At 34.6% G+C, this 9,804-nt stretch overlaps 1 protein-coding gene across 6 annotated transcripts in view; it reads left to right on the forward strand.

Annotated features, from left to right (window-relative positions):
- Window positions 1-9,804, forward strand: part of GPR174 (G protein-coupled receptor 174) — a 40,390-nt gene that overhangs the window by 8,489 nt on the left and 22,097 nt on the right. For 3 of the 6 annotated variants that reach the window (XM_011382466.1, XM_011382463.1, XM_011382465.1), the window contains one exon: window positions 2,809-2,900. The exons of 2 other annotated variants lie outside the window; for them this stretch is intronic. The gene's annotated coding sequence lies outside the window, so the exon portion shown is untranslated. Of the gene's footprint in view, window positions 1-2,808; window positions 2,905-9,804 lie in introns of all 6 variants that reach the window. One more of the 6 variants, XM_011382464.1, reaches the window with a different exon arrangement.

The raw sequence follows: 9,804 nt of genomic DNA on the forward strand, positions 1-9,804 counted from the left end.
TTATGTCCTATTCTAAAGTGAGAATCATCCTAGAAATGACTCAGAAAAAAACTTTTAAGTATCTAAGCAGCTACAGAGAGTTTAGGATTCACCGGGTTTTTGAAGCATGACTAATACTGACTCTAACTTTGATTTTGAGTTTTCTATCATTAAAAATAATGATTCTTATTTATTGCAAATTTATGATATACTAAGCATTGAGCAAGATCTCTTATATTTTCACAATAAATCTATTATTTTCCCATTTCATAGATGAGGAAACCAATGTTAAAGAAATTAATAACTTTCCCAAATTTGTTCAACTGTCTTGGTTAACTTTCAAACCCAATTCTGTTCATTGCCAAAGATGTTTCCATCATGCTATGCTGTCTCTATATGATAAAACCACATCTCACTATTTTGTCTTTTATTTGAGAATCAAGAGAGTTCATAATAGAAGAAGTCAAGATTCATCAATTTAAAAATAGGTTTTGTTATTATTAGATTTAGGCTGAGTGACAGGAAATGGGGAGGGAGGATAAAACACATAAAATACAGAATAAAATGGATAAAAAAGAGATCATGGAAAGAACAGATGAAATAATTCAATTCTTTTTAGCCAATATCTATGACATGTTTACTATTTTTCCAGTGTAGTGTGGGTAATAACAGGAGTCATATAAGATATAGCCTTTGCTCTCATGGAGCTTATTTACTTGGGGAGGATAAAGTAGGACATATTAAATCTGATTATACAATAGCGATTTAGAAGAAGTTATGTGATTTCACATTTTTTTTTTTGCCTTAAACAGAGGGACACCATTCCCATTCACACTAAGTTGATATGGTGCGAAAAGGAAATCATATTAGAGCTTTTGCAAAAGATATGCTTTCTTATTCTCAATCTAATCTATGTTAAGCTAAGGTTAGAGCAAAGGTTCTGAATTCCAGATATAAGGCTATATCAGAGACTAGGACAGAACATGTGGTTTTAGATGCAAGTCAAAATTAACATAAGGAAAGGGCTCAGAAATAAAGGTGTACATAAAGACTCTCCTATATAGGTCTGGAGAAATAGATTGATTTACATGTATAGTTGTCTACTGGCCTCCTATTGCACTCTATGTTGGCTATACAGCACCAGAATTGGAGAGAAAATTATAGAAAATTGATGCTACACACCAACCATAAGAAGGGAAGGTAGAGCTATATTTATAAGTCCTAAGGAATGTTTTGATGGGGACATGACAGAAACATATCTGTACCAACCAAGAAAGGCTGCTTAAGACTGTGAATTGTGGATTGGATATGGCTACTGGACAGTTAGGGTTGTGCTGTGAGAACTCTTGGTTGGATTTGCAGTGATGAATTACTAGAAAGGAAGCACACAGAATTTCTTCATATATTTTCCAAATTTTATCTAGAAATGGGCCTACCAGTTCAAACTTTTTACTAGACTTAGACTGTCAGGACCCAAAGAAACCGAGGGATAACTTAGTCCAACTCCTTCATTTTGCATATGAAAGACTGATGTCCAGAGATAGAAGGGACTTTCCCAAGGTAACACTACTAATTAATGATAAGGCCAGGATTCGAAGCCTATGTCTCTAACCAGTGCTCCTTCTCCTACACCTGGCCTTATATCAGCTTAAGTGGCTGGTCTTGGGAGTTGAAAATGCCAGCAAGTAAAACAGAATAGCTTTAGAGTATATGGTTGTTTTAGAAGAATTTGATAACATGACCTCAAAACCAAAACTCATTTTTGATATCTAGTCTGACACTTGCCCATAAAATAGAATAGATGAAGTGCCTTAAAATGAAGATTGTTTTAAAGGACTAGCTTGAAGTATGTTTGTTTAGATAAAAGCTGTTATGTTGATTGCTTATCTTCTATCTTATCTGCCCTCTCCTCTTTGTAGAATTCCCTGACAACATTTATTATACAAGATGACATTTCAAGTAGTTCTACTACATCACACTGCCTAAGTCTGCCCCCTTTAAGTTCCTTTATTTCCCTTATGCTACTAAGTAAAATGCATCTCTCTTTGTATTTCATCCCACTTACTTCCTAAGGTGAAAACTAGCTTATCTGATTGATTACAGTTAATGAGTTAATGTAAAAATCCTCCTTGTATTTTCATTTTATTAGAGATTCTTGGAGACAGAGTACCTTAAAGTATTGTATTTATAATGGAATATTTCAGGCAAGGTGGCAAGCCTGGGCAAGAGATCATTGGGTAAAGTGGAGTAGAGAGAAAAGAGGTGTGGTTTTTGATGCTCCTAAACTACCCCTCATAGGAAACCATCTGCAAGCATTCTGAGGATACTTGTTAAGCAGTTTTGTGTAGCAGATAATTTATCATTGAGCACTTGCTGTGCTGATATCCAGTGGCCAGCTGAATCTCTCTCAATATGTATTCACTAACCAATGAAACAATTATGGTCATGAGAACTCAGAAAAGATTCTCAATTGAGAAAAAAGTCAGCTTATGTCCCCTAACTGTGTTATGAGTTTGACTAGAAGCTGTAGGATTTTTCTAAGATAGCTTATCATAGTTGGGAGTGACTTGCGAACCCTGGTCCTGACATTCCTAACTTCTCTCACCCATTCCAAAGGCTGCCAAGACAAAAAGAAATGCCAAATGGTAAAAAGATTCCCACTCACTCCATTTTGCTACCACGAAGGGCTAATTATGACTCTCTCCATAATCTCCTTTGCACATAGTAATCCATTTTGGGGGGTCTCAGCTTCCACCTGTTGTAGTTTCTTAGCCCTCTGTGAGCATCTTCTTCAAGCGGCACTTGGTCACTGTTCTATGTTATTTTCAGGCATGAATAAATTAATCCAGCCAGATTCCCCATGGCTTCTCGGGAGACCCTATTGCTCTGATTAAAGAATTTCGCCAGCCCTGGAGAAAACAGTAGGTACTCAAATATAGTCTTGACTTCTGTTTTAGCATCATCCCTTAAAGAGCACTCTTTCACTCTGTGAGCCCTGGGCAGGTACTAAGAACCTTTACTAGTAACTTGTTCCACATTTACTTGTCCACTTGATAGATTACTAAGTAGGTGATGGCCAGGTTCTCACATTCTATAAATGTAATTTTATAGAATGCAAAAGGCTGTGGTTTCTCAATATTTGGTAGAATGTGATATTCTTTTTAATAGTGCCTTATGAGTCATATTTGAGCCTGAGGCAAAGGAAAAATGTTATACCAATCTTGTCTTTACTTGTTTTTATATTATGTCCATCATGGATTTGCATTTAATTTTAAAAATATTGCACTAAAATATTATGTATTTTGATTATTGAGTTATTTGGCAACTCCTTAAGTTTTTCACTCGCCTCACCTTAATCCTTTATTTCCATTTTGAAAGTAAGTCTATGTACAGATTATACAAATGATTTCAATGGCAAACTTTTAAAAGAACGTATATGTAAATACATATATAAATATATATATGTGTGTATGTATGTGTGTGTATATATATGTATGTATATACACATATATAGATATATATGTATATATGTGTATATATGTGTATATATATGTACATATATATGTATATGTACATATATATATATATATATACATACAGAGAGAGAGAGAGAGAGAGAGAGAGAGAGAGAGAGAGAGAGAGAGAGGGAAAGAAAGATGTCTGCATTAAGGAAGGGGATGCAGCTTAGAAGGAAGATTACAGTGGTTGTAGGTGAATCCTGTGAATAGTAGGCAAGTGTTTATTCACTGATTAGTGAGCTAAAAAGTCACTGAGTCTCATGGACATGGACAATAGACTAGTGGTTACTAGAAGTTAGGGGAAGAGGGTGAAGGGGAGAGGTAGATGGAGTAAAAGGGTCAAATATGTGGTGACAGAAAGAATTCTAACTATGGGTGGTGAACATACAATGCAATATATATAAATGCCTTACTGTTAAATCGTACACCTGAAACTTAGAATTTGTTAACCAATGTCAGCATAAAAATTTTTAAAAATAAATTATACATTAAAAAAGTTAAATACTCATTGGAAAAAAAATAAAGTAAAAAAAAGTCACCGAGTCTTAGTTTAGATCTGAAAAATGCAGATTACGAAGAGAAATTTTTTTTTTTGGCTTTGTTGTATGGATGTCTATTCTTAGAAGAAGTGTATAATGGAGCACCAGCCTAGATAGCTAACCATCGTAAGGGACCATGTCTAATACTTAAGTTCAGGTTAAAAAATCATTAGCAAAATGAATGCATAGGTCATTTAAAAATGTAGAAAATAGTCACATTCAGTTATATCCCTAACCAGGAGATCACGGTTTTAAAAATTAATACAACTCCTTATAGTGCACATATTCTCTGTATGTGAATATGTCCATATTTAACTTAAATATTTAGTAAAAGGGTTTATGTATATCTGGAAGCCAAATTGAAGCCACTTCATCCTTTCTTTCTAGTTACATTTTCTAATAAAGAGGAAAAGAGGATCTGTTCAAGACTAAAGTCTTTTTTCCTGATGTAATTAGGGTGAGTATAGTTGGAAAGCTCAGTGAGACAAGGAGAAAAAAATCAGGCATCTGTTGAAGCATATTATGCTTGTAACACTCACAAATTAGTAATTAATAATAGGTAGAGTAGCTTATACAGATAATGATATAACTATTATAAAACATAATTATCTGTTGGCTCAAGCAGAATACTATGCCTTCTTTGGAGGTATTAACAAATGAAAGTGCTGACTGAGCCTGAATCCCTGTTGTGATATGAAATTCAAAGTACCCAGAGGAAATTCAAATGCATTTGAATTTATTAATAGATATGAAAGTTCCTATTCAAGATGCCACCTCAGTCTTGGTAGAGAGAAAGAGAAATACTGAACCGCTACTATTAGCAAATACACAAACAAAACAAAACAAATGACAACAATAAAAACCTTTTATTAATAGGTATGTAAAAATATCTATGTAATTTGTTTAAATTATTTCCTCCTGAAGACATTAGCTGGCATTCAGTCTTTGGCCATGACATTTATGTATGCATATAGTTATTTTACACTGTTATAAATACTAAGAATTTACTAATGATATTTAATATATTTATATAGCACTTACTATAAAACTTAGAAATATTAACTCATTAAATACTCAGAGGTAGGTATTGTTAACATCTCATTGTAGATGAGGCAATTAAGTTTTTTGATGATTGTTTCAATTTCTATACTGCTGATTGGTCTATTTAGATTTTCCAGTTCTTCACAATTCAGTCTAGGAAGCTTATATATTTCTAAGAACTTATTCATTTCTTCTAGATTATTAAACTTAGTGTTATATAATTTTTCATAGTATTCTTCTATGATGCTTTGCATTTTTGCAGTATCTGTCATAACTTCTCTTTCATTCCTGATTTTCTTTGTGTCCTTTCTCTTTTTTCTTTAGTGAGTCTAATCAGGGGGTTGTAAATTTTATTAGTCTTCTAATGAACCAGCTCTTTGTTGCATTAATTTTTTTCTATTATCTTTATGTTCTCAATTTCATTCAATTCTCCTCTAATTTTAATGATTTCCTTTCTGCTGCTGACTTTGGGCTTTCATTTGCTCCTCTTTAACTAGTTTCTTTTTGCTTCGCTTTATTGAAATATAATAGAAAATTAGTTGCTCATATTTACATTGTAAAATTCAATGAGTTTTTTCTTCAATTATAGTTGGCATACGATAATATATTAGTTTCAATTGTACAGTATAATGATTAGAGATCTATATAACTCACAAAGTGATCACCTCCCTAAATCTAGTACTCCTCTTCCCTCTTACATATTTATTACAACATTATTAACTATTTTCTTTATGCTACACTTTATATCTCCCTCTATATTTTGTAACTATTTGTACTTCTTAATCCCTTTGCCTTTTTCACTGTCCCTCTAACCCTACTCCTATTTAGTACCCCTCAAAATATTCTCTGTATCTATGAGTTTATTTCCGCTTTTGTTGCTGTTGTTGATTTTGTTTTTTAGATTCCGCATGTACATGAAATCATTAAAAATTTCTCTTTCTCTATCCAACTCATTTTATTCAGTGCAATACCCTCTAGGTCTATCAAGGCAATATCTTTTTCCATCCCCTTCCTTTTAGTCTGTGTGTGTCTTTTAATCTGAAGTGAGTATCTTGTAGGCAGCATATGTAGTAGGGGGCTTGTATTCTTATCCATTTGACCACTCTATCTCTTGGTTGGAGCACTTAATTCTTTTCCATTTGAGATACTTCTTGATAGGAATGTAGTTATTACTATTTTTATTCCTGTTTTTGATACATATTTTTGATACATGATGGAGGATTTCCATCATTATTTCTTCAAATAGCTCTTCAACTTTTTGTTTTCCTTCAGGTATCCCTATGACATGGATATTTTTACATTTTACATTATGTCTCATAGGCTCCTTAAATTATTATTATATTCTTGGCTTCTTTTATTCTTACTTTTCTGATTGAGTGTCCTTGGCATCCTCATCCTCTATATTGGTGGTTCGACCTTCTTCGTTATCCACACTGCTGATTCTCTCTAATACACTTTTCATCTCAGCTAATGTGTACTTCATTTCTGACTGGTTCCCTTTTATGATTTCCATTTTCATTTTTATGTTTTTTAAAAAAAAATCTTTGTTAAAGTTCTCAGAGAATTCATCTACACTTCCCATAAATTCATTGAGTATCTTTATAACCAGTGGTTTGAACTCTGCGTCTGCTAGACTCCATTACTCCTGGATCTCTGTTCTGTTCTCTCATATGATTTCTGCTTCTTTGTCTTCCTATTTTGGCTGCCTTTCTGTGTCTGTGTCTATGTACTAAGCAAAGCTCTTAAGTCTCCCAGTATTATTAGTGCAGCTTTGTGAAGTAAGTGTCAAAGTGGCAAAGTCCTGAGAGGGGTTCAACTTCAGGCTAAGTTTAGCCTTAGCCTGTGCCCCTCTGGGGCCACCTGTTAAGATTCAACAAGCAATCCACAGATGCTGTGCTTATAGGTGCCTCAAGACGCCACATCACAAACTGCGGTCAGCTGCCACCAGTGTGAGTCTTAGCGCTGCTCAGCAAGTAGCACTGGACTCACAGAGGACACTCCTGGATGTGGCTTGGGTGGGGCAGAAAATTGGGGGAGATAGAGTTTCATGGAATCCTCTGGGAAGAATGACCTTTTTTATGTAGTTGATGATGTATCAGCTATGGCGGCACTGTGTTTGCACACTGGAAGGTGCAGAGGGCTCAACATAGGAACAATGGATACTGCTGGCACTTCTACCCTGGAGGTAGCCTCAGCTCCTGCTCTCACTCTGACATCTCAGGGTCTCCCTTTAAGTCCTTGTTGCCCCCTCTGAGCAGCTGACCCAGTGCTGGTGCTCAGAATGAGCAGGTCTGTCACCGCAAAAGTCTGCTCATGGAGGTGGCCCCTTTAAGAGGAGCTTGTAGTTGCAGTCTGCTGTTGCTGTAGTCTTTGTCCCACTCAGCCACTTGGGTCCAGGCAGCCTTGTATCTTCACTCCATCCTACCTCCTACCATTGCAGGTTGATTAATTATTTCTCACCCTAGTTGTAGTGCTTCTGCTCATCTAGATCCCAGGCGACTTACCTTGCTGTTTGCTCTGTGTTTCTGTCACAATGTTGATTTGGTTGCAAGAGAGATGAACAAAGCCTCTATCAATATGCTATTTTTTTCCTTTTTTTTCTAGTTTTTTAAGATGTAATGTTAGGTTATTTGGACTCATTCTTTTTTCTTGAGATAGGCCTGTAATGATATGAACTTCTTATTAATGCTTTTGCAGTGTCCCAAAGTTTTTGATATGTTGTACTTTCATTTATTTCTATGTAACTCTTGATCTCTCCTTTTATTTCTTCTTTGATCCAGTCATTCTTCAGTTCCATGCTGTTTAATCATCACATATTTGTGGTTATTCCTGCTTTCATTTTATAGTTCATCTCCAGTTTCAAAGCATTGTGATCAGAGAATATGCTCGGTATGATTTCAGTCTTCTTAAATTTGGTGAGGCTAGTTTTGTGTCACAACATATGGTCTATCCTTGATAATATTCCATGTGCGCTAGGGAAGAATGTATAATTTGTTGTTTTGGGATGAAAGGCTCTGTAAATGTCGATTATGTGCAAATGATCTAATGTGTCATTTAGGGATGTTATTTCCTTATTGATTTTATGTTTGGATGATCTATTCATCTCTGACAGTGGAGTATTTAAGTCCCCTACTATGATTATGTTTTTGTCACGTTTCCCTTTTAGGTCTGTTAGTACATGCTTTATATGTTTTGGTGCTTCCTGATTGGGAGCAATAGATATTAATAAGTGTTAGATATTCTTGATGTATGGCTCTCTTTATCATTATGAAGTGTTCATTATTGTCTCTTTTTACCTTTTTTTATTTTGAAGTCTATTCCATCGGATATAAGTAAAGCTACACCCACTTTTCTCTGGATGCCATTTGCTTGGAGTATCGTTTTCTACCCTTTCACTTTGATTCTATTTTTGTCCTTACAGCTGAGATGTGTCTCTTGAAGGCAGCATATGGTTGTGGGTTTTTTTTTTTGAACCAATTTGTTACTCTGTGCCTTTTTATTGGTGAGTTAAGTCCATTTAAATTTAGGGTGATTATTGAACTATGAGGATTTTCTTTAGCCATTTTATCTTTTTTTCCTGGTAGCTTGCTTTCTGCATTGTTTTGTTGTCCTTATGTTTCTGACTGTTATTTTAATTTGGTGGTGTTTCATTGATTTTCCTTTTGTTCGCTCATGTTTTATGCCATGTATCCCACTTCTGGATATATGGAGTGTGGTTAACATTAAGTTTATGTAAAGATAATTATATATATACAATTGTACATTTTCTTCTGTGTGCACCTTATCTCCATTTGTCTTTGCGAATTTGGATATTTACTCCCTCCTCTTTTCTGTTTTTGTCATCTCAAATTATCACTATATATGCTAAACATTTGTTTCTGAGTTATGGTAAATGTTATCTTTTCTTTTAAGAGTGTATTTTATCATTTAACCATTATGTGATATTTAAGCTTATAATACCCTGTTTTTGATAAGGGTTTCACTTTCCTGCTTCTGTCGATCTGCCCATTAGTCATCTTACTCATAGTTATGGATTATTTTTTCCTTTTGTTTTAGGTAGAAAGACCCCTTCAGTATGTAATTCAGGTCTTGTGTTGGAGAATTCCCCAGACAGCTTTTGTATGTCTAGAAAGTCTTCTTCTTCATATTTAAAGGAGAGCTTTTCTGGATATATTATTCTTAGATGGTAACTTTTTTTAGTAGTTTGAATATTTGTTTCCACTTCTTCATTGCTTGTAAGGTTTGCACTGAGAAGTCCGATGATAATCTAATGGGTTTTCCTTTATAAGTAACTGTCATCTTTTCCGTGGCTGCCTTGATAATTTTTTCTTTGTCATTAATTTTTGACAACTTTAATATAATATGTCTTGGAGAAGGCCTCTTGAATTGAGATAATTGGGTATTCTGTTTGCTTCTTGGATTAAAAGATCCAGCACTTTCCATAGATTTTGGAAATTCTTGTTGACTATTTGTTTGAATATGCTTCCTGTTCCCTTCTCCCTCTCTTCTCATTCTGCTATACCCATTATTCCCATGTTGACAGGTGAGGCAATTGACATACAGAACTGTTTAAATAGCTTTCTCAAAGTTACACAACTAGTCAGTGGCAGAGCCTGAATTTGAATCCAGGAAGACTGGCTTCAGAGTTCCTGTTCTTGGAAATTACAAATTATACCTCATTATTGACAAAACACTTGCATATAGTGCACTAATAATATATGAAAATA

This window comes from Pteropus vampyrus, unplaced genomic scaffold, assembly GCF_000151845.1.
Source record: "Pteropus vampyrus isolate Shadow unplaced genomic scaffold, Pvam_2.0 Scaffold477, whole genome shotgun sequence".
NCBI classification, from domain to species: domain Eukaryota; kingdom Metazoa; phylum Chordata; class Mammalia; order Chiroptera; family Pteropodidae; genus Pteropus; species Pteropus vampyrus.